Here is a 19,632-nt window from a genome sequence, read left to right as displayed (position 1 = left end):
CACCCATCATCCTTTGACTCTATGCTAATTACATCCTCTATCTGGTACTCACCTTTACCTGGTACTTTACCTTTATCTGGCACACTCCTCTCACACCTCCCCTCGAAGTTTCTCTCTTTTTGCGTTACAGAAGGAAGGCCATGGTATATTACACAAAAGCCAATGGACTCAGCTACCGGGTTGCCAGACTGCCAGACCCAGTCCCCTGCTACCTGACACCAGCCCGGGACCCTGCAATAAACAGTGCCAGAGGAGAAGGAACACAAGATCCTAAGCCACTGGTCTTCATCACGGCCCCCTGACCACGCACCCTCATCTGTATGATCCCCCAGGCTCCTCATGGAGGGGGCGCAGCTCCTGAGGACATGTGCCTGCTGAGTCTCCCATCCGCCGGCTGGGACTAAAGCCACCTTTCTGTCTTCTCCAAACTCTGTCTCTGGATTTTTCGTTCGGCTTCGGCGAGCAGACAAGGCCAAGATGTTGGCGGCATCGCACTCATCATTAGACGATGCTGAGAGCAAAGCTTTGGCGCCAGGAGGCCAGCCGCACCCTGAGTGTCACACACTCACACGTGCGACCAACTTGAGAAGCGTCAGGGCTGCGTGGCTGCGCCTTCGGGACTTTTCACAGCCGCACCCCACCCTTGGCCTGTACAGAGCTCATGTACATTTAAGTCGACTCCCAGGACCCTTGGAGTTGACGTTTTCTCTGAAAATAATTTAAAAATGAGCACGATGCTGTGGGTTACTGCGAGTGCCAGGGCCCGTGCACCCAGCTGGGCCGCCAGGCAGGTCTGCAGGGAAGGCATGTTCCCCTCCGGCTAATTCTGAGCTGTCAGCAGACACATGACTCACAGTCACACGCTGGGCCGGGAGGCCCTGCCTGCTGCGGGCCGGCCCCCAGGTCAGGGAGGGGGCGGCTCCTGTGTGCCCAGGGCGGAGGTGATTTCTGCTGCTTCAGAAAGTGGGGCCCTTTGCAGTCTGCCCGGGAGAGGAGACTGATTCTGCCTGTCGTCCTGCACCCTCCTCTGCAGATGGCAGGGGGCCCCGCCTCTCCCCCTCCTGGCCTTGTGGGCTTCCTTTGCAGACAGCTCCCTTTGTTTGGAGTTTGAGACAGAAGGAGAGGAAAAGGTCAGGTGGCTGTGAGCAGAAAGGGTTGCAGTGAGAAGGAGAAAAAGAGGAAGGAGCTTTTCTCTTTCCTTTCCTGAGAGCAAAGAAGATAAAGAGAACACTGCGCAGGCCTGAACACTTCTAGGTGTTTCTTTACCTTTAACTGCTCCTGACTCTGAATGTCTGAAACTAAGTTTGCTTTCCTGCCCCCTTGCAGAAGGAAATGGCAACCCACTCCAGTATTCTTGCCTGGAGAATCCCACGGACAGAGAGCCTGGTGGGCTACAGGCCACGGGGTCGCAAAGAGTCGGACACGACTGAGCGACTTCACTTCACTTCACTCCTGCCCCCTAGGTCAGCAGGAGCTAAAATTCACACCTATCTTTCTTTGACTCTGTGCTAAATAAATCCCCCATCTGGTGTTTGCACTTACAGCACCCTTCCCCTTGCGGTTACATACCAGAAAGAAGGTCTCAGAGCCACCACCTAACTGCCAGACTCAGTTATTGGGTTACTGATGCCAGTTTCTGACTGTCTTTGAAACAATGCAAGAGGAAGAAATCAGGACCCCATCCCCTTTGATTCCCCCGTCTCCTGTGCGAGCCCCCATCTTCCATAAGCCCTGGACTCCTCCTGGGGGGGGCAGGCACAGTTCCTGAGGCAGGACCCTGCTGTGCGCTCCTCTCCACCGGCTGGGAATTGAAGCCAGCTTTCTATTTCCTCCAGGCTCTGTCTCCATATTTTTCACTTGGCTTCACTGGGCAGAGAAAGACAAGATTTTGGCCGGCAACCATTCTGGGGTCCTGTCCATGATCTGGTCGCCGGCAGGTGGCCCTAACAGACAGCCAAGGGCTCCAGCCAGCCTGCTGACTCAGCTGGGGAACCCCGGGACTGCGGAGAACAGGGCAGAGGCTGCCCTTTGCAGCTGCCAAGGCTTCTTTTGCCTTGAGAGCACTTTTTCTTCTCTTGTCCACTCCAATTTAACTTCCACTCTGAGAAACGCTAAATATTGGAGGATCAGAGAGGGCACCACCTGCTAGCATTTTCTTAAATCCCCTAAAGTACACCTCAAGGCCTCTTGACATTTTCCTTTGCAGGAAACTGATGCAGTTTCAGTTTGGGGGTTTTTCCGTATGGAAGTGGGGGGTCTGTTTGTAAGGTGCTGCCTTGGAAAAGGGTCACAGGCTCAGTGAGACTTGGAAGTCCCGTCTGGGGCAGTCTTGACATTTGGTGTTTGAATTTCTGGCATCTCTTCACCACCCGCTTTGTCTACCGTGACTTCCTATGAGCGAGGTCTGATTTGTTTTGTTTGCTTTGGCTTGTGCTGCAGACTTCTGACACAAACTGCTTGAACTACAATGGGAGGCGCTTTCTCTGAGATTCCATCTCAGAGTGCCCTAGGGAAAATCCTCAGTGACTGGTTGACCTGAGGTTGGAGATAAATGGGCTCAGCTTGGACATTTACAAACAGCCAGCCTCCTCTTTGCATTTCTTTTTCTTTTTTTTAAAAGTCTTTATTGAATTTATTACAATATTGCTTTTGTTATTTTGGACGCAAGGTATGTGGAATCTTAGCTCCCTGACCTGGGATTGAACTCGCGCCCCTTGCAATGGAGGGCAAATTCTTAACCACTGGACCACCAGGGAAGTCCCCTCTTTGCATTTCTTGAGGCAAGAGATAGGTGGGCTACAGTTGAGGAATTTACAACCAGCCTCCTGTCTGCCATCCGAAATGGAAGTAACAACAGAATAAGGGTAAATAGCCAGTCTTTGTCTCTTGTAAACACCTTACTGTAATAGTCAAGGAAAGAACAAAGAGGAGGCAAAATCTTGTGTGACTAAAGGATTAAGGGGTCTCCCCTTACTCCTTTTTAGGATAAGGGAGACACTACAGATCTTACACAGTGCAGAAAGGCTCCCTGGAGTCCAAGTCAGAGGATAATTCCATGGGGTTGCAAAAAGTCGGACACGACTGAGCAACTTTCACTTTCACTTTACTTTCATGAGTCCTGCTCCTCCCTGAAGCCTTCACTTCAAGATCCGTCCTGTCTAAGGTGTGCGTGCTCACCCCAGGGGAAGGTCCTGAGACAAGTTAATGGCAAGGGGTATGGGGGAGGTGGGAACAAAGCAAGATGATTGACCTGAGGGAAGACAAAGACCCAGAAAGGATTTTTTTCTGTTCCCTTCAGTTCAGTTCAATCACTCAATCCTGTCTGACACTTTGTGACCCAATGGACTGTAGCATCCAGGTCTCCCTGTCCATCACCAACTCCTGGAGCTTGCTCTGACTCATGTCCATTGAGTCAGTGATGCCATCCAATCATCTCATCCTCTGTCATCCCCTTCTCCTCCTGCCCTAATCTTTCCCAGCATCAGGGTGTTTTCAAATAAGTCAGTTCTTTGCATCAGGTGGCCAAAGTATTGGAGTTTCGCTTCAACATTAGCCCTTCCAATAAATATTCAGGACTGATTTCCTTTAGGGTGGACTGGTTGGATCTCCTTGCTGTCCAAGGGACTCTCAAGAGTCTTCTCCAACACCACATTTCAAAAGCATCAATTCTTCGGCACTCAGTTTTCTTTAAAGACCAACTCTCACATCCATACATGACTACTGGAAAAACCATAGGTTTGATTAGATAGCCCTTTGGTGGCAAAGTAATGTCTCTGCAGCCTTATAAAGGATTTAAACTTCCCAAAGGGGAAACTCTCTCTGATCTCACCAATGTGCCATTCTGCATGTACTTTCCTTCTCAATAAACTTTCCATTTTACTCTTTACCTTCTGCCTCTTGAATGGGCAGGCAAGGCTAGGGACATTAGCCCTAACTGCTGGCCCCTGTGGTCCAGTGGTTAGTGACAGGGCCCACACGGGGTCACAAACAAAGAATAAATCACAGTGATCTGTCAGACTGACCAAATTGCCCAAACGGCATCCTGTTATCTCACTAGCGCCTAACCTCTCAAAGCTGCAAGAGTATCAGATTTCAGACCTCTGGCCACGTGACGATCTCTTCAGAGAATTTTTCATTGGTGAGGTATAAGAAGGACTCCATACAGGGGACTGGAATGCAAAAGTAGGAAGTCAAGAAACAGACAAATTTGGCCTTGGAGTACAGACTGAAGCAGGGCAAAGGCTAATAAGAGTTTTGCCAAGAGAACACACTGGTCATAGCAAACGCCCTCTTCCAACAACACAAGAGAAGACTCTACACATGGATATCACCAGATGGTCAACACCAAAATCAGATTGATTATATTCTTTGCAGCCAAAGATGGAGAAGTTCTATACAGTCAGCAAAATCAAGACCAGGAGCTGACTATGGCTCAGATCATGAACTCCTTATTGCAAAATTCAGACTTAAATTGAAGAGAGTGGGGAAAACCACTAGATCATTCAGGTATGATCTAAATCAAATCCCTTATGATTATACAGTGGAAGTGAGAAATAGATTTAAGGGACTAGATCCAATAGACAAGGGTACCTGATAAACTATGGATGGAGGTTCCTGACGTTGTACAGGAGACAAGGATCAAGACCATCCCCAAGAAAAAGAAATGCAAAAAAGCAAAGTGGCTGTTCGAGGAGGCCTTACAAATATCTGTGAAAAAAAAGAGAAGTGAAAAGCAATGGAGAAAAGGAAACATATACCCATTTGAATGAAGAGTTCCAAAGAATAGCAAGGAGAGATAAGAAAGCCTCACTCAGTGATCAGTGCAGAGAAATAGAGGAAAACAATAGAATGGGAAAGACTAAAGATCTCTTCAAGAAAATTAGAGATACCAAGGGAACATTTCATGCAAAGATGGGCTCAATAAAGGACAGAACTGGTATGGACCTAACAGAAGCAGAAGATATTAAGAAGAGGTGACAAGAATACACAGAAGAACTGTACAAAAAAGATCTTCATGACCCAGGTAACCATGATGCAGTGATCACTCACCTAGAACCAGACATCCTGGAATGTGAAGTCAAGTGGGCCTTAGGAGGCATCACTATGAACAAAGCTAGTGGAGGTGATGGAATTCCAGCTGAGCTATTTCAAATCCTAAAAGATGATGCTATTAAAGTGCTGCACTCAAAAAAAATAAAGTGCTGCACTCAATATACCAGCAAATTTGGGAAACTCAGCAGTGGCCACAGGGCTGGAAAAGGTCAGTTTTCATTCCAGTTCCAAAGAGAGACAATGCCAGAGAATGCTCAAATTACCGCACAGTTGCACTCATCTCATGTGCTAGTAAAGTAATGCTCAAAATTCTCCAAGCCAGACTTCAGCAGTAAGTGAACTGTGAACTTCCAGATGTTCAAGCTGGTTTTAGAAAAGGCAGAGGAACCAGAGATCAAATTGCCAACATCCGCTGGATCATTGAAAGGCAAGAGAGTTCCAGAAAAACATATATTTCTGCTTTATTGACAATGCCAAAGCCTTTGGCTGTGTGGATCACAATAAACTGTGGAAAATTCTGAAAGAGATGGGAATACCAGACCACCTCACCTGCCTCTTGATAAACCTGTATGCAGGTCAGGAAGCAACAGTTAGAACTGGACATGGAACAACAGACTGGTTCCCAATAGGAAAAGGAGTGCATCACGGCTGTATATTGTCACCCTGCTTATTTAAGTTATATGCAGAGTACATCATGAGAAACGCTGGGCTGGAAGAGCACAAGCTGGAATCAAGATTGCCGGGAGAAATATCAATAACCTCAAATATGCAGATGACACCACCCTTATGGCAGAAAGTGAAGAAGAACTGAAGAGCCTCTTGATGAAAGTGAAAGAGGAGAGTGAAAAAGTTGGCTTAAATCTCAACATTCAGAAAAAACTAAGATCATGCCATCCGGTCCCATCACTTCATGGCAGATAAATGGGGAAACAGTGGAAACAGTGGCTGACTTTATTTTTCTGGGCTCCAAAATCACTGCAGATGGTGATTGCAGCTATGAAATTAAAAGATGCTTACTCCTTGGAAGGAAAGTTATGACCAACCTAGACAGCATATTGAAAAGCAGAGATATTACTTTGCCAACAAAGGTCCATCTAGTCAAAGCTATGGTTTTTCCAGTAATCATGTATGGATGTGATAGTTGGACTATAAAAAAAGCTGAGCACCGAAGAATTGATGCTTTGGAACTGTGGTGTTGGAGAAGACTCTTGAGAGTCCCTTGGACAGCAAGGAGATCCAACCAGTCCATCCTAAAGGAGATCAGTCCTGGGTGTTCATTGGAAGGACTGATGTTGAAACTGAAACTCCAATACTTTGGCCACCTGATTCAAAGAACTGACTCTTTGGAAAAGACCCTAATGCTGGGAAAGATTGAAGGTGGGAGGAGAGGGGATGACAGAGGATGAGATGGTTGGATGGCATCACTGACTCAATAGACATGAGTTTGAGCAAACTCCGGGAGTTGGTGATGGACAGGGAGGCCTGGCGTGCTGCAGTCCATGGGGTCGCAAAGAGTTGGACATGACTGAGCGACTGAACTGAACTGAAGGACTCTGTCAGAAAGGGAGAACGCTGGTTCTCCTTAAGAGCCAGTCACCCTCTCTTTTCCCTCTAATAAATTTCCTGTTCTTGCTTGACTGCCTGGCTCACTGTCTTTTTCTCTGCACTCGCCTTACAGTTAGGACTCCCAGTCTGGGAAACTAAGACCTTGCTTCCAGCTGCTGCTCACTGCTGCTGACTGCAGCATGCATCCCAAATCAGTTATGATGAGTAGTCACTTAATAGGAAATTGAAGATGATGCCTCTTTAATGGTAGAAAGTGAAGAAGAGGAACTAAAGAGCCTCTTGACGAAGGTGAAAGAGGAGAGTGAAAAAGCTGGCTTAAAGCTCAACATTAAAAAAGCGAAGATCATGGAATACTGTGCCATCACGTCATGGCAAGTAGATGGGGGAAAAGTAGAAACAATGGCTGATTTTATTTTCTTGGGCTCCAAAGTCACTGTGGATGGTGGTCGTAGCCACAAAATTAAAAGACGCTTGCTCCTTGGAAGAAGAGCTATGACAAACCTCTCTCTTGTGACCCCGTGGACTCCTCTATCCATGGGATTCTCCAGGCAAGAATACTGGAGTGGGTTGTCATTTCCTTCTCTAGGGAATCTTCCCAAACCAGGAATCAAACCGGTGTCTCCTGCATTGCAGGCAGATTCTTTACCAACTGAGCAATGAGGGAAGCCTACATGACAAACCCAGACAGCATATTAAAAAGCAGAGACATCACTTTGCCAACAAAGCTCAGCCTAATCAAGGCTACGGTTTTACCAGTGTTATGTATGGATGTGAGAGTTGTACCATAAAGAAGACTGAGTGCCAAAGAATTGATGCTTTGGAACTGAGGTGTTGGAGAAGACTCTTAAGAATCCCTTGGACAGCAAGGACATCATCATTGGAAGGACTGATGATGAAGCTGGAGCTCCAATTCTTTGGCCACCTGATGCAAAGAACTGACTCATGAGAAAAGACCCTGATGCTGGGAAAGATTGAAGGCAAACAGAGAAGGGGACGACAGAGGATGAGATGGTTGGATGGCATCACCGACTCAACGGACATGAGTTTGAGCAAGCTCCAGGAGCTGGTGATGGACAGGGAAGCCTGGCGTGCTACAGTCCATGGGGTTGCAAAGAGTCATACACAATTTAATGACTGAATAACAACAAAGATGATCACAAACATTAAAAAAAATTTTTTGAGGAAACTCTTTTAAGACCTCTTAGGGTGAAAATTACTTTTTTCTTTTTAAACTTACATTTCTAGGTGTCTTTGAGATATAAATGTTCTATCTGATCTTCCTAAGTAGTTATTTTGTGTGTTTGCTTGTGTCAGGTTTAAAGAGGTCTTTTTATAATTTCGTGGTGGCCAAATGACTGATTTAAAATTAGAGAAACTAACTAATTATTAAATCTAGAGCACAGACCAAAAAGCTGCCCAAACTGGGTTTTCCTCGGAACTGCAGGATTTTGTCACATATGGATACCCCAACTTTGGGCTAATTGCAAAGCCATTACACCATGCTTTGAAAGGTATAGACTGTGAATCTTTGGTTTGAATGGGAGATTGCCAAAATGCTTATGAGACTCTGAAACTGAAGCTCATGACTGAAACGGCCCTCGGCTTGCCTGAGCTCCAGAAAGAATTCAAATTGTATGTGCAGGAGAAGCAGGGGCTGGACCAGGCATGGTGGGAGAGAATCCCCAACCAGTAGCTTATCTTTCAAAGCAGCTGAACACCAGGGTCGCCAGCCGGCCCTGCTGCTTATGAGCAGTAGTCGCCACCTGTGAACTGCTAAAAAAGGCAGTGAAGTTCACTTTGGGCCAGCCAGCCACAGTGTCCGTCCCACAGAAAGTCCTAGACCTGCTGGAACAATGTGGTGGATACTGGATGACCTCAGCGAGGATGGGGAAAGATCAGGCGATCCTCCTTGATGACCCCTGTGGAGCCCTGTACCAAGGTCACAGGATAAAAATCTCTGTAACTGACCAAGCCCCATAGCAACCGTTGCCACGAGCCTCCAGCTCCCTGATCCCACATTAGGTAAAACACCCACCTGCTATCCACCCTGCGCTGTGTTGCGCCTAGTTGCTCAGTCGTATCTGATTCTTTGCGACCCCATGGGCTGTAGCCCACCAGGCTTCTATCCATGGGGACTCTCCAAGCAAGAAAACTGGAGTGGGTTGCCATACTTTCCTCCAGGGGATATTCTCAACCCAGGGGTGGAACCCAGGTCTCCCGCACTGCAGGCGGATTCTTCACCATTCAAGCCACCAGGGAAGCCCGCCCTGTAACATCCTAACCAATCACCTACTGCCGCCCTTCCAGTAGGGATTTTCTCTGTCTTGAGGCCGTAAAACGTGGCCACTCATCTGTGAAAGGGCTCTGCTCTCCCTCGGGCTGGCCCCCTGTTCTAACAGTGCCTCCCATCCTAATATACTTCATTCTCTTCTCATTTGGTCTCATGTCTGGAAATGACCCACCCGCGCACGGGCCAGGACAACCCCCAGTATCACCACAGAGTGAGCAGTCCTTCCTCCCTTCTCCCTGCTTCCTCACTCCCTGGGCAGGAACCCTCCAAGACACCTGGAGGTTTGGAGACTGTCCACCTTGGTTGACTGGGTCTGTCAGATAGGCCCCTGAGCAAGGCTGGCTGGGACCTGTTTCTGATGGCGGTGATTCTGGGAGGGAGGGTCAGCGGTGGGCAGTAGCTATGGAGCAACCGGTGACTGAGGCCTCAGCCCCCTCTGCACCGAAAGCTGAGCTCATTGCTCTAATCCCAGCTCTAATCCTCCCAGAAGGAAAAAGGGTCTGACTTCCTTTTCTTTACCCAACTCTGGGGATCACAGAGCCTTTTATATAAAAGTAGGTAAAACACAGCGAACAAAAAGAAAAATTCTTCTAAACTCCCCCCTAAAGACCAAAGTTTGTATAGTTAAAGAAACTGACCAAATGACTGTCAGGTTCATGTGGACTGGGAAATATTCTATATTAAATTGATACTAGTATTGTTTAAGCTTGCTGATCTAATTAATATAGGCATGCCATTAAGAGTCAAAGTTCAATTACATGAGACTGAATTTACTGATAAACATGATTTATAACTTTATGACCTTAGAAAGAGGTGGCAAGAATACACAGAAGAACTGTACAAAAAAGATCTTCATGGCCCAGATAACCGCGATGGTGTGGTCACTCACTTAGAGCCAGACATCCTGAAATGCGAAGTCAAGTGGGCAGTTTTGGGAGGAGATTTTTATGAGCCCTGATTCTTATATCTTCTCATACCTAGAGAAACACTAATATCATTGATGGTGACAGCCACTTTGACTATTAAGAAAAAATTTACACTTAAAGTAAAAATACAGTGGATATGGAAATAATTAGGTGACACTGAGGCAGAAATTGCTAGACAGTATAAGACTACGAGACCTCAGTTCCTTTTTAATTTCAATTTTTTTTCTCTTCTTAAGTAAGCATCTCACTCATTGTTCTAATTTCTAGGCATTCAGAGGAATCCCTCCCTGGTCTGGAGGGTCATAAAACATTCAGACCCAGTGTTAGGGGAAGCACACCCTGGCCAGGCTCTCTAGTAACCATTTGCATGACTTGTTTTATGACAGGAGGTCCTGGTAAGGAACTAATAAGCCACCACCAACCAGAAGAGTTCGGGAAAGGTCAAAAAGAGACAGCGCGTGTCCATCCACCTCCCAGAATCCCTCTCACTAGCATCCGTCTTGGCTGAGCGATGTGTGCGTCATCAGTCAGAACGACTGGCCAAAGACAACCCAGAAACTAACCCATCACCATAACCCAAGACTGGGAGCCACGTGGCAGAGCGGTCTCCTGGTTTCCCCCACCCTGCTGCTCTCCGCCCGGGCGCCCTCTTCCAATAAAGTCTCTGGTTTTGTCAACACGTATCTCCTCGGACAATTCTTTTCTGAGTGTTAGACAAGAGCCCACTCTTGGGGCCCTGGAGGGGCCCTCCTCCTACAACACCAGGACAAGACAATCACAAACTGCTGTCCAGTTTCTCAAGGGGAAAAAGAGTCCAAGAAGACCATTAGCTCTTAAACATATATTTGGTTCCTAAATAATGGCCTGGGGTCTAGAGAAAAGGTCAAGCGATGCTGTTGCAATGTCTGCAGAAACTGAGAAACTGAGGGTCCAAAAAAGCCATAAAAATGACAAACTGGACACTGTGACATTCAAACTGATTGGTCAAAAATGACACACATTAAAGTCGCAAGCCAATCAAAATTATACAGATCAATTCTAGTAAAGATATAAAACTGCTGCAATGCCCGCCTTTTGGGGCCCTTCACTCCCTCTCAGAGTCTGTGTTGAGAGCTTTGTATCTCTAGCCTTTAAAAATAAACTTTACCTGTTTGAGAGTTTGCGAGTTTGCAGAATTTATTCTTTGGCTCTGTGAATAGAATCGGTTTTCACATTTCAGTACCATGGTATGCTTGCAGACAAGTCCTTGAATTGTTAAGAACTCGAGTTTCCTGAGCTGTGTAAGACTTAGGATGCCATCAGCCATTCTAAAAACAAAGTCTGCTAGGAGCAGGTGATTAAACCTTACTTTTTAAAGGTCTCTTCTTATAACTGTTAGATGTTTGTGCTTAGTCACTCAGGCGTGTCTGACTCTTCATGGCCCCATGCACTGTGGCCCGCCAGCTCCGCTGTCCATGGGATTCTCCAGGCATGAAAACTGGAGTGGGGTGCCATTTCCTTCTCCAGAGTTATATGTTTAGACAATGAAATTGCTCTGGATCATATACTCACAATGAAAAAAACCACATGTGTAATGATGAATAGCCACATTAAAAGTTAAGACCTACTTAGATAAACCTAGACAACTGGCTACCTGGCTATAAGTCTCTTTGAAGTGTTAAATCTAAATTAGGCTTCAGGCTTAATTTTTTTCTATTTTGTCTATTAATGTTCCGGTTGTCTTTCCTCCAACTATTTCTGAGTCCAAATGGCTCCATTCATTTGGACAGGATGACCCAAGCGCTGACCCTATCTGAACCACAATCAAAATCATCAAATGTAGCTTGGTTCTTACTCCTTCCTTGATCCCTAGTTACAATAACTCTTTCACTGATCCATGGCCTCTGTTTTTTTTAAAAAATATCTGTTAAGTTTTGTCTCCTCCAGATTACAACAGATTTACATCAAGATAATGATGATGCAGAGAGAAAAACCACTCCTCCCAACAGGTCTTGTAGGAATAACCACAAAAGTCACCCTCGGGCCACCTAAAACTTTTTGCCTTCTTAATCATTTGCATCTCTGAGGAGCTATAGTTTATTGGTAGCCAAATGATGGATTCTTTGAAAATTAGAGAAACTAACAAATTATTAAATTTAGAGCATTCTCATTGTAAACAACAGTTTTGATGTTAAAACAAAAGTGTAATACAGTTATAGTTAAAACAAAAGTCAAATTAATCTAAGAACTTTTTCCTGAATGAGAAAAAATTGGTTGAGCAAGCTTCATTGTGGCCTTCCCCTCAATGGGCCTTACAGATGCTAATAAGAGCAATTAAGAATATCACCAAAAAACTTGGGGGTGAAAAGTCTAGCTATTATACCAATGAGGTAAAAAAAAAATTTTTTAAAGGAGTTACCGAAAATGAATAAATAATTCTTTGTATGGCTATTTAGAATGGGTAAATAGACAAGATATGATACTACTACGCTATTGGAAAAGGTCAGTTTTCATTCCAATCCCAAAGAAAGTGTCAGTCACTCAGTTGTGTCTGACTCTTTGCAACCCAATGGACTGCAGCCCACCGGGCTCCTCTGTCCATGGAGTTCTCCAGGCAAGAATACTGGAGTGGGCTGCCCTGTCCTCCAGGGGATCTTCCTGACCCAGGGACTGAACCCAGGTCTCCTGCACTGCAGGCAGATTCTCTACCATTTGAGTCATCAGGGAAGCCCAATCCCAAAGAAGAGCAAAGCCAAAGAAAGTTCAAACTACTGCATAGTTGATTGCACTCATTTCACATACAATAGAAAGGTAATGCTCAAAATCCTGGGAGCTAGGCTTTAACAGTACCTGAACTGAGAACTTTCAGATGTTCAAGCTGGATCTAGAAAAGGCAGAGGGAACCAGAGATCAAACTGCCAACATCCGCTGGTTCTTAGATAAAGCAAGGGAAGTCCAGAAAAACATCTACTTCTGCTTCACTGACTATGCTAAAGCCTTTGACTGTATGGATCACAACAAAGTGTGGAAAATTCTTAAAGAGAATACCAAACCACCTTACCTGTCTCCTGAGAAACCTGTATGCAGGTCAAGAAGCCGCAGTTAGAACTGGACATGAAAAAACAGACTGGTTCACAATTGGGAAAGGAGTATGTCAAGGCTGTATATTGTCAGCCTGCTTATTCAACTTATATGCAGAGTACATCATGTGAAATGCCAGGCTAGATGAAGCTCCAGCTGAAATCAAGACTGCCAGGAGAAATATCAATAACCTCAGATATAATATGCAGATGATACCACCCTAATGGCAGAAATCAAAGAGGAATTAAAGAGCCTCTTGAAGAAGGTGAAAGAGGAGAGTGAAAAAGCTGGTTTAAATCTCAAAATTAAAAAAACTAAGATCATGGCATCTGGTCTAATCACTTCATGGCAAATAGATGGGGAAACATCGGAAACAGTGACAGACTTTATTTTCTTGGGTTCCAAAATACTGCGGATTGTGACTGCAGCCATGAAATTAAAGAGGCTTGCTACTTGGAAGAAAAGCTATGATATTAAGAAAGCAGAGACATCACTGCCAACAAAGGTCCATCTTGTCAAAGCTATGGTTTTTCCACTAGTCATGTTTGGCTATGAGAGTTGGACCATAAAGAAAGCTGAGTACCAAAGAATCGATGCTTTCGAAACTCGTTGTTGAAGAAGCCTCTCAAGAGTCCTCTGGACTGCAAGGAGATCAAACCAGTCCATCCTAAGGAAACCAACCCTGAATACTCACTGGAATGACTGATGCTGAAGCTGAAGCTCTAATACTTTAGCCAAAACTGACCCTAGGAGTTGACTTGGTAGATAGTGGCTCTAGGTTGGATATTTGCAATCAGCCAACCTCCTCTTTGCATTTCCTGAGGCAACAGATAGGTGGGGTCCAGCTGAGGAATTTACAGCTTCCTGTTTGTTCTCCAAAAGGGAAGAAACAGCAGAATCAGGGTAAATAGGCAGTCTTGCAAACATCTCAAGGAAATCACGGCAAGGACAAAGAGAGGCAAAACCCTGTCCGAGTAAAAGATTAAGGGAACACCGTTTCCCCCTTTTTAGGATAAGGGAGGCACTATACAAGCACAAAAAGGCTTGCTGGAGTCAAAAGTCAGAGGATAGTGCCAGGCCATGGTGAGTCTTGCTCCTTCCAGAAGCCCTGCTTGGAGCTCCATCCTGGGGAAGGTTCTGAGACAAACTGGAAGGGTGGCGGGGTGGAGAGGCGTAGACAAAGCAAGATTATTGGCCTGAGGGAAGACAAGACCTGGAAGCCATCCCCTCGTGAAGGATTTAAATTCCCCAAAGGTGAGACTCTCTGAGCTCACCAGCGTGCCTTTCTGAGTGTAGTTTTGTTTTCAATAAACTTCTTTCTTTACGCTTTACCTTCTGCCTCTTGACTGGGCAGGCAAGACTAGGGACCTTAACCCTAACTGCTGGCTCCTGTGGTCCAGTGGTTAGGACTTCCGGTCTGGGAAACTAAGACCTTGCTTCCAGCTATGGCTCCCTGCTGCTTACCGCATCCCAAATCAGACTCCTTGGAAAAGACCCTGATGCTGGGAAAGACTGAAGGCAGGAGGAGAAGGGGGTGACAGAGGATGAGATGGCTGGATGGCATCACCGACTCAACGGACAAGAGTTTGAGCAAGCTCTGGGAGGTGGTGAAGGACAGGGAAGCCTGGTATGCTGCAGTCCCTGAGGTCACAAGGAGTCTGTTTGGACTGAGGGGTTGAACAACAACAGAGTTAATGAGCCGTGAGGAACCCCCTACTGGTCTCTAACATTAAAAGCTAAACAGGCCTGTTCTATTTACCCCAGTTTTAAGTTATTTAAGGGGCCAGAAAAATTTACATTGAGATACCTGACCAATTATTTTGGGATGGTTAGGTCAAAGGGCCTGACTTCCTGGGCTTTACCTGCCTGGGGATAGAAGAGCCTTATACACAGAGGTATAATAGACAAGGAACAACAACAACAAAAGCTTCTAAACTCTCTCCGAAGATCAAAGCTTGTTGATTGGATTCTTATGAAAACTAAAGTCAAAGGTATAGAAGTTGGTGGAATTTAGATAAATGTATATAAATTGGTATATTTAAATGGGCTTTATATAAGGTGGTTACAGCTCTTATTTAATTATATTATGGGAAAGACAAGGCATATGGATTGCCACTAAGGAAATATTAACTAAATGTGCTGAGGATACCAACAGTTACCTGAGTCATATAAAATAAGTAAACTGGGAATTAATAGGCAAGGGTTAATTTAAAAAAAATAGTGTTTTTGCTTTGGTTTAATTTATAAACTCAGAAAAGTCTTCGCTAAATGCCTTATACAAACCTTTGAAGACATGATAAATTAAAACTCGAAAGTTATAAAACAGAACTTTGTAAATTAAATTCCAGTTTTATTAAAAATCTTGCCACTGATTTTAGTAACTTCAGGTGACAGAACTGTTCTTTGAAAAACTAAGCAACTGCCTTTGTCTTGCAAGTTTGTAAACCAGAATATGAACACAGGCCTCTAGGAGCTGAGATTAAGCCTAGTTAAGCAGACAAGTCCTGGGAAACCAAGGGAAAAAATGGCAGTTTTAAATCAAAACTGCTGAGAATGTTCCCTCAGCCAAACCTTATAGATAGTAAGCCTTAATCATCTGAACAAGCAACTTTACGGTCTTCCAACTGTTTGTTAACTAGTAAGTTTATATTAACATTGCAACACCTGGTTCATAGCTAAAGCCATGAGATTTCATTTGCTTTTGTCTGTGTACACATTATACACACACGATATCTCTACTTCTAAAAGATATTATTAGAATTGGACTTATAAAGAGCTCTATTTAATTTTAATATTCCAAGTTTCTTAACTACGTTGTACTCAAATCGTCAACCATGCAGAAGGGCCAAGTCACAATCAGTAAGGAAGCTGCTTTTAGAAAGAGTGATTCCCATCTGGGGAATCCCCTCTGAACTGCACAGTGACATAGGGACCCATTTTTCTGGACAAACTTAAGGAAATGTGCAAAATTTGGTCAATTATGCAACATTTCCATTGTTCCATTCCATTCCATCACCCCCAGTCTTCTGGGTTAGTGGAAAGGACAAATGGAACAATTAAAAACTCAGCTGGCTAAAATGATGGATGCTTATCCCTTCCTCGGCCTAAGGCCATTTCACTGGTTCTCTTCAACCTCAGAGCCATGCCTTTTGGCAAACATCATTTGTTTCCCTTTGAGATTATTACACGGAGACCAAGGAGACTGGATGAATATGATCCTATATTACTCAAGGGAGATATTTTTGAAAGGGCTTAGCCAAAGTATTGATAAATCATTCTAAATTTGTTTTTGAAACTTACTATAGTAATCTATCCTCAAATGAAGATCAGATGCCCCATGACCTACAACCAGGAGATTATGTATATTAAAAAAGATATCATTCAAAGGACTCCCTCAAACCTAGATGGAAGGGCCCTTGTTAGGTTCTTTTAACTATCTCATGTGCAGCAAAACTGAAGGGAATTGACTCTTGAATTGATATCTCCCACCTAAAAAGGGCTCCTGCACCATACTGGTCTATAGAGAGTACTGCTAACCTCAAACCCACCTTAAAACAACACTCTGATAATAAGGACACACCATCACTAGGATGAGAAGATGACATCAGAAGTAGACAGCTGACCCAAGTGACCCTGCACCTGACCCGTATGATTGTTCATAAGTTTTCTCCTTAGTTTTTTGGACTCTTGCACATGAATCAAATGTTTTTCTATCATGGGCATGATCTTATGCAAATTTTAGGAATCAATCAAATTGTTGGGTCAATTACCTTTATCCAGTACTTCTGGTTTACCTTGATAGGTTTCTCTCCTCCAAAGCTCTGATTGGATGGCTCTTATAAAGTTTATTTTGGAAGAAAGAAATTATAGTTCTGTCTGGGCTGGTACTGACTTCACTAGATGGGACCCACTCACTTGGTCAATCGAACATACTTATTCTAACCCTGGCCATAAATATGAACTTTCCCTTAAGGTTACTCTAGCTCAGTCAGAATAAAGGCTAAATTCCAGTCAAAAAAAGTAAACTCTAGACTATTAGGAGGGACACTTCCTCAGTTTTGGAATGTATTTATCTGGCTAACACCAGGCTATGGTCATCTAAGCCTAGAGGCCCCCCTATGCTGGGAACAATTAAACCATACCAAAGATAATCAACCTAATAACACTAGAATATTAGGCTAGGTGCCTTATGAAAACTAGCAATTTACCATTTCTCTTTAAGATGGTGATTGGTATGGAACAGATTGGGTCAGATGTCCAGAAATATACTGGCTGGCACCTAAAGGGACTCAATGGCTTTGTGGGTCCAATCTATGACCAACCAGGCTGGCCAGGAAGGTGTACTTTAGGGTTCCCTTGGGCTCAAGGCCACTTATGTACAAACTCAGATGTGACTCCAGTAAATTTACCATCAATATGAGCCCGATGGACCAAGAGATCTGTATTTCACTGGTATGATCACTTAGCAGCTATTTTTGTGCCTTCAGTAGGATTGGAAAAAGTTATTTCTTACATTGAAGACTTAATAAAATTCACTCAAAAGACATTAAATGACAGCAACTAGGCTACTAGACTACTAAATTCTGAGGTCTCTATGATGGGAAAAGCTGTATTACAAAATCGTACGGCCCTTGATGTTCTTACAGCATCTCAGGGAGGCAACTGTGGTGCTTACATACCAGATGGATCCTCTGATGATGTGTTACATGAAAAATCAGATTGTTGCCTGATGATTCACTTCCTAGCCTTGGTGATCTTTTAGGAAGATGGTTTCGTTATGGAAGCTCATGACTTAAAATCCTACTTGTAATTTTAACTACATTATTAGCTGTTGTAATCTGTTTATTTTATAAGGCTAAACATCTTGAAAAACCAGATCATATTTAGAATGTGGAATAATTGTAATAGTGTGATTCTAAGTATGGGAAGAGTCAACAAGGGAAATATCTCTTGGATCCTATTAGGTTAGAAGAAAGAGGATCCAGAGAATCTTTTTTTTTCTACCAATGGGCCTAATGGCTGGAAATTAACACCTAGAGTGACATATCAGTGCAGAACTTTCACCTGATCTGGAAGGAGTCTCCCAGCACCCTGGGACAAAAACAAACAGCGGTTATGAACTGTCTCTCAATGTGGTCGAATTTCCGACCATGAGGAGGGAATGTGAAATGAACTATTTAATGCTCTCGCTCTATCAGTAAACATGCCTCTTCCAAATGCAAATTTCTGAGCCCAGATGAAAGAAAGCCAGCTACTTGGAAGCCATCAGCTACTTTCTCCCCAGTAAGCATCAAGGAGCTGGGGGGAAGTGAGAGGCAGCCATTCCCACATCCTTGATCTCTTATGGTAAGCAGGGGATTAGCATGTGAACAATAAGGAAAGCAGGAAGGCCCCAGATAGCTCGATACAAATGAAAGAAACGCCACCCTTAAGCAGGAATCTTCTTTGTCTTGAGGCTACAGAAATTGGCTACTAACCCAGGAACGTGTGGCCTCCCTCTGGCCTGCTGTGTCTGCAGCGCCCATGCTATCTCTGCTCTCTGTTCTGAGTAAACTCACTCCCACCTTGCATCTGGACATCCTTTCCCACCCGCCCTTGGACCACTTCGAGAACCCGCGCTTCATCCAGGCTACTGGGCACCTCCTGTGACAGGCTGGAGGCAGTGAAGACGTTTGGCTTTCCCAGAGATGTTTTCTCCTGACGCTTTAGAGTCAGAGATGTTTTCTCCTGACGCCTTTGCACTCACAGGTCACCCTGTACTTCTCTCCCTGGGCGGGCTGTCAGAACGGGCATCTGATTGCTCACCGTCCTGCCTCCCTGCGGCCTGGGCTCCTCACAAAGCCCCGCACACCCCATCCCATTTCTGCACCTTCTCCCATGGCGCGCCCCTCCCACGTGCCATCCATCACCACCCTCATCCCCAGAACTTTCCATTTTCCCAAACGGACCCTCTCGCCCCTTCAAACACTCACTTCCTCCCAACCGCAGCCCCTGGCAAACACGGAACCTTAAAGTAATTCTGCTTTGTGATCAAACTGCTGGTGCACCAGCTCCGCACCCCAGAGGGAAGCGCCAGCAAGACCGCTTTGGGGGGTGGGGGGTGGGGGGTACCGGGAGCAAGAGGGAGGGCGGCAAGGAAACGCCAATATTTGGAAAAAGGCGCCCCCCGCCCAGGGGCGTGCAGGCCTGCTCGGGGCTGGTGGGCTCACCCCCAGCAGGGGCACGCCCAGCTCCCCATGAAGAGCCGGCCCGGGGTGGGGGGGACAGGAAGCACGTTAGCGGCCCCTCCTGCCCCCCCCCCCCCCCCCACGTACCTTCTGGTCCCGCCTTCCTGTTTGCACCCAGCCCTCTGTGCCCGGCGTCCAGCAGGCTTCCTGCGGCCCCACCCGCGGCTCCTCCCCATTCCCGGCTCAGCGCCTAGGCGCTTCCCGGAGCTTCACATCTTCGGTTGGCTTCTGCGGAGTCGTTTCTCTCTCCTCTCGAGGGACCCCAGTACTGGGAGTGTTCGATGTGCTCTCCTCTCTGCCCCACATCCTCTTTTCTCCCGTGTCTCCCTTTCTATAAATTCCTCTCCTCTGTGATGTATGATCTGCTTTGAGGTCTCAGTTTGGGTCATGACATGTTTTCTTTCTAGAATTTCTAGTTCCATATATATGATTTTCACTTCTCTAGTGAGCCTCCATCTGTTCTGAACACAGAATCACGTGTATTTTTAGGGACCATATCTCGTAACTCTGA

The 19,632-nt window shown here is 45.2% G+C and overlaps 1 protein-coding gene across 1 annotated transcript in view; it reads right to left on the bottom strand.

Annotated features, from left to right (window-relative positions):
* CLN8 (CLN8 transmembrane ER and ERGIC protein) overlaps positions 1 to 19,220 on the bottom strand; it is a 49,269-nt gene extending 30,049 nt beyond the window's left edge. Inside the window, exon 1 of the mRNA XM_065946796.1 lies at positions 19,209 to 19,220. The gene's annotated coding sequence lies outside the window, so the exon portion shown is untranslated. The remainder of the gene's footprint in view (positions 1 to 19,208) is intronic.
* Between the last annotated feature and the right edge of the window lie 412 nt (positions 19,221 to 19,632).

This window comes from Muntiacus reevesi, chromosome 10 (assembly GCF_963930625.1).
Source record: "Muntiacus reevesi chromosome 10, mMunRee1.1, whole genome shotgun sequence".
NCBI classification, from domain to species: domain Eukaryota; kingdom Metazoa; phylum Chordata; class Mammalia; order Artiodactyla; family Cervidae; genus Muntiacus; species Muntiacus reevesi.
This window is presented reverse-complemented; position numbering and strand designations above follow the sequence as displayed.